This window comes from Mya arenaria, chromosome 15 (genome assembly GCF_026914265.1).
Source record: "Mya arenaria isolate MELC-2E11 chromosome 15, ASM2691426v1".
NCBI lineage: Eukaryota > Metazoa > Mollusca > Bivalvia > Myida > Myidae > Mya > Mya arenaria.
The window spans coordinates 28,296,675-28,302,674 of NC_069136.1; positions in this window are offsets into that span (position 1 = coordinate 28,296,675).

Consider the following 6,000-nt stretch of genomic DNA (forward strand, 5'->3'; position numbering starts at 1 on the left):
TGGCTCATTGGTAGAGTGTTGCTTTGGGTGTGGAAGGTCAGGGGTTCAAACCCTGGCCATGTAGAACCTAAAGAGGTCAAAATATGGTACTAATAGCTACCTTGCCCAGTACTATGCATTTTAACTCTAGAACGAAAACAATTGTGCACTCACTTTGTAACTGGTTCAACCCAGGAAAGTTGTAACCCAGTGTATAGGTGCTTTACGCAAAGCATATGTTAAAGAACCAAGATGTCTCTTTGCAAAGATTAATGAATTTTATTGCACTCTGATCTCTTGTACATCACTCTGTTTCTTCTAGTCTTCCAATGTCTGGATGTGACTGATGTCACTTCTTTTAGCAGTCACTTCTCTTTCATGTCACATATGGCATTAAAACACCATTTAAGTCGTTATGACATCACAGTATGGTCAAGCCACAGTGTGGTCAAGCCACAATGCAGCCAGCGGGTGCAGACAGTCCTCAAAACTGAACTTGATAAACTAACATTAACAATGCTGTTGTTTTTCAAGAGTTGTCATCTTAAAAAATGTCCCCAAAACAGCTGCACTGACTGTCACGTGGATTCACTTCACATATCAGTCTGAATTTGTGCAACACCTCTTTTTTAGCGTCATTGCATTTTTGTGTATTCTGATTAATAAAACGGCATGTTATCTTAAGTGCACAATGTACGTGCTGGGTAATTATGGATGGAAGGAGACGAAGACGAAGATGCAAACATAAGAAGGCCAACATCAGCATACCCTAATCATATAACCTGGGGTTTTCCGAAGCATGAATAAAAAGAAAAATTGGCCATGAGTTTTTGTTCACTACTTTAGTCTAAGATAACCCTGCCGACAACATGCATCATTAGGCCTTATACAATAGAGTCCAGATTTGGCCAAAGGTTTTGGACATGGAAACCATGCTGATGGAAGCCACCTGTGACCTGGCTCGTTTTTATAAATGGTGCATGACCCAAAAAACACATGGTGCAGACTGTTATATATGGCGCAGTGCTGATTGATTTTAAAGAAACCTTCACGATTATGGCATAGTCTTTATTACAAATAATGTAAAGATTATTATATGTGGCGAATTCTAGAGATAATAATCCAAGAAAACATGTTTTTCATGACTTCATATATTTTGAAGTTATATAATTATATCATACACAAAATAACATAATCTTAGTAGTGACACATTTCTAGTAATATCATGATAATACTTTCATTGATTTTAACAAAGTTACCATTGCAATACTTTCATTGTCATTGATATTAACAATGTTACCATGGTAACGCCAATAAAATGCGATACAATATGCAACACATCAGGGATCAGACTAGAGATCTTAAAAAAACTACTCAACAAAAATAAAGGCATTAAAAAAATACTTGAAAAACAAACATGATCGCCCCAATTTCTCAAAACTTCTTAAATCCTTTATAACAGGACTAAGCTAAGCTAACTATTTTTGTTTTATAATAATTAGCATTATATTTACTTCTTTTGAGGATTTTTATACTTTAAATAGGAATTGTCAATTACAATTAACCATTGTTCATGTATCAAAATCCAATTCAAGTATGAATTTTGGCTTCATTTAACAAAGTCTGTTATGCTTAAGAAGTTTCGATAAATTGGGACTAGCTAGGCATTTAAAAAACACTCCAATCACAAAAGTATAGGCATTAAAAATCTACACCAATTACAAAAGTATAGGCAGTCATTTTAGAAATACCAACTAAAAGGAAAGAGTATGTGTAATAATACTTATATTGTTATAGTTATGTCTTAATACAACTAAACGCAAACACATTTGTTGCTTTGAGCAAGACTTGCGATCAAATTACTTTTCTATGGCAGACTTTAAATCACAAATATACATATTTACCAAAAATTGTTACCATACAACACCTACGGTATATACAATGTTCGAATAATACAATATTATACAAAAAATGATATTCCAAGACAGGGTAAAAACCAGAGATCAAAACTTCAACTATTTGTAAAATAACTCTGGAAAACTGTACCTCAGAATACCATAATGCTTCAAAATTCATTCATATTTTCTATGAGATCAAAATGTATCCGTATTTCATTCATTATTCAACAATACATTTTTAAATATCTAAATTACGTGACCTTTCCTTTTTTCTAACCAACGATTCACATGTTTATAAAAACGTTCTCAATGAATTTAACAACTTTCCTATTATAATTTCCTTTCCTATTACATTAAATGCATTAAACATCTTTGTGCCAACATTCAACAACTCAAATTTGAATAAAATCAAGATAACTTCTAAGTCTAGCACAAAAATGACCAATACAATTAAACCCTTTGCATAAGTCCACCTTTCCACTCGACTGACCATACATCAGGTGACATAAAACGCTTTAATTACATGCAAAGACTTTACCAAGGTTCCCACAAAGATGGAAAGCAAAATTCCCTGACTTTTCCCTGACTAAATTGCAATTATCTCTGTCCAATTCTCATGCTCAAAACCACACATACAGGTCATTATGAGCATGAAATGTACTTAAGATCTTGGCCTCCTTCCTTCCCCATAGCCAACCCTTACCTCCTTGTACTATTTCTTTTTTTTTCAAAAAACAACCTTTTTCCTGACCGTGGGAACCCTGTTTACTTTTGTGATGAATTATATGTTTAGACATGTGTTCAATCATGTCTAGAGTGGATCATTGTTGTACAAAAAAACTACATCCCAAAGATTCAGAAATAGTAATACAATTAACAGGTTTGTTCTGGTATTTATGCAATTTGTAGCTATACTCATTATACACAATATAATTCCTTTCTTTTTTTTACCAAACTTAGTAAAAAAACAATACACTTAACACCTTTCCCAATAAGTCAGTTAGAACTCAATTTTCAACGATTTTAAAGACGAATATAGAAAATCAAATAAATTAAATGATAAAGTAATGGTAATTTTATTTCACAAATCAATCTCTATCAACAACAGGAAAATTCGGAACTCCTCGGCCATTTTTATCGAAACAACCTTGGATGTAATGCGGTACATCAGTTGAAATATTTTTTTTTTAATTATGTCATTAATTAAAAGTAGTGTTTAAGAGTTGTATTTATTGTTTAAATTGATTGCCAGTGAAGTGTATTATTGCAAACATAATTAAGATTCACAAGAGTTAGGTCATAAAGTTTTACTGCTAAATAAAATTACTAGCGATCTTCTTGCAGCAGACTTAAATGTGCAACTCTGTGAATATGTAAACCGTCCAAATACATCTGAGGTTGTTTTCGATAAAAATGGCCCAGGAGCTCCGAATTCTACAGGAAAGTCCTAATAACCTTTCTTTTTCTGAAGTGTTCTTATGTTGTATACCTATTTTACTAAGATACAAAGTTATAGTTAAAATAATCATTTTGATAAAGAAAACAAACTGAAATGTTACCATGACAAAACTAAATACACATTTAAATATATATTATACATGTTTTGTTTTGACATTGCAGTTAAGCAATCTTATAATCCTGGTCAAACAATGGATTTCAAATTAATGATCCAGGCAGACATTAAAAGTTTACAGAAATTACATTAAAGTGACACCATTGTTCAAATTCAATTCATATACACGAATAACATATGTAAATTTTGAATACTTAACTACTTTATACTACATATTTGCATTTATGAAAAATATTAATTACTGATAACATGATTAAAACCATGTATTATTTAAACAGCTAAAAAAGCAAAAAATATTTAATTACTGTTGAGTGCTAAAAGATTGTGATCTACTATCCACTTATAATGTATAAATCATGTTTTCTGCAGGTTTCCTTAAAACTTAACTGTGTATCCTTCATAAGAACTTAAAATTGTGTTTGACATGTTATTGACCTTTATGGTATACAAAAACATTTGTATTAAATGTGGTATATCTTATTTAAGAGTAAGAGAGTATCTTTAAAGATAAGCTATCCAGGGAATTTTGTAAAAAGTTCACAGGTGAATAATACAATAAATGTCAGTTGTTAGTTACAATAGACAACCTTCAATAGAGAACAGTATTATAGTTGAAAACATATTTCATACATCAGTTGTATGACAGATATATTAAAACAAATTGTAAGAAGAAAAGGTTACAGTGTGTTCACTGCTTTGGTTGAGACGGTCTAGGGTAAGCTTTGTCTTTATTATTGTCAATTCTGAAGTATTTCCTTATTTTCCCGTGTAAATATCACTGTTGTTCAAGATCCATTCCCTTGGTGCAGATTTCGCATGGGAGTTCAGGCAACTCCTCCAATTTTCAACAATGAAGCATTAGTTGTACTCCACAGCATATGATTCAGCAATCTCTCTGCACTGCTCAAATCTGGGTCCATCTGCTGAAATTATGGATTGATAAAACATATTTAAAACCGACAAAATTCCACAAAAGAATAACAAGAACTTGTGTTCAGTATACATTAATTTCATGTTATTTTGGGTAACAGTCAAAACTGTTGCCCCAAGGTCACTGAAGGGGGTGACATCTGAACTGTTGCCTGAAGCCGATAGGCTGAATGTCATCCCCAACACCAAACTACTATGAAATAAGTCTTAATACTTCGTAAAAAGTTTATCACAACAAAAAAAGAAGATAACCATTTTACAAGCTGAGCAAAATCTTATTAAAAGAGTTAAAAAACATGAATGGGATGCTGTTTTAAAATTAGGTTTGGAAGGTCCAATGCCGTCTTAGGACAAGAGGAAAACGGCTCATACTGTTGATTTAGGACGAGTACAATTCAAGACAAATTGATCATTTTTATGTAAAACAGCAAAATGTTACTTATTTGTTTTTATATACTGAATCAGGTACCGGTTTTAAAACAAAAATCATGAAAGTATGTTTGACCAGGTGGGAAATTACTTGACTAGTTATAATATATTAAAATGATGTTAAACAGCAGGCCCCATTTTCTCAAAACTTCTTAAGTCCCTTATAACAGGATTAAACTAAGCTCACTATTTTTTTGTTCCCAATAATTTGCATAATATTTACTACTTTAAGAGTTTTTATACTTAAGATAGGAGTTATGTTCATGATAATCACAATTAACCATTTTCATTTATAAAAATTCAATTTCAGCATGCATTTTGAATTATTGAAATAAGGCTGTTAAGCTTAAGAAGTTTCGAGAAATTGGGGCCTAACTATGTTCATTTAAACATCTTGGGAAATTGAAATCTAATATTGAATGCTTATAAATGTAAGCTTAAAGAAATGGTGATATGAAATATTTTATGTTATCATACCTTCAGTACAAAATGGTGTTATTTCGAGATGTTTTTCTATAGCTTGAAAAACAGTTGTATAAGGTAGTGTTTCCGATTGAAGAGCTCGACTGGTTTTCAGGCATCAGCTACAAGTTGGAGAATGTTAAGGCCACTCCTTGATGAGCTGGTCACAGTCGCAGCCACTTCTCCTATCAGCTCAGCATTTGATTTTCCATCTGAAATCATAGGAGGGTTTGCTTATTTTGTTCATTTCAAGAATTAAACTAATAAAAAAATTACTTAAAACACAGCTACGGTTCTTGCTACACATCTACATAATTCTTCTGGCAACATGTCAACAAAACTGTATTCAAATATTTTCAACAGTATTTAAGTTTTGACCAAGGTTAGTTACTAACAACAACAACAACAACAACAACACTAAGGCTAAAACAAAAGTGAATCGCAAGTCTTTTGGGGAACTACTATTAACCTACTATGGACTGAAGTGCTCCAGTGTAGATCCAGGTGGAACTTTGTATTTCCTGCCATCATTGCATTTGGAACTCCTCGGCCATTTTTCATAAAAAATAGCTCGTTGTTTGCCAGTACATCTGTAGAAGTAATTCATAAACAATTTATATAATAGTTTAAATAGAGTGTAGTGTTTTAATGTGTATTTTGTACATCTACGTTTAAATTGATTAAAGTGCATAAAAATATTGCATTAAGAATTATGATTCCCATAAGAAA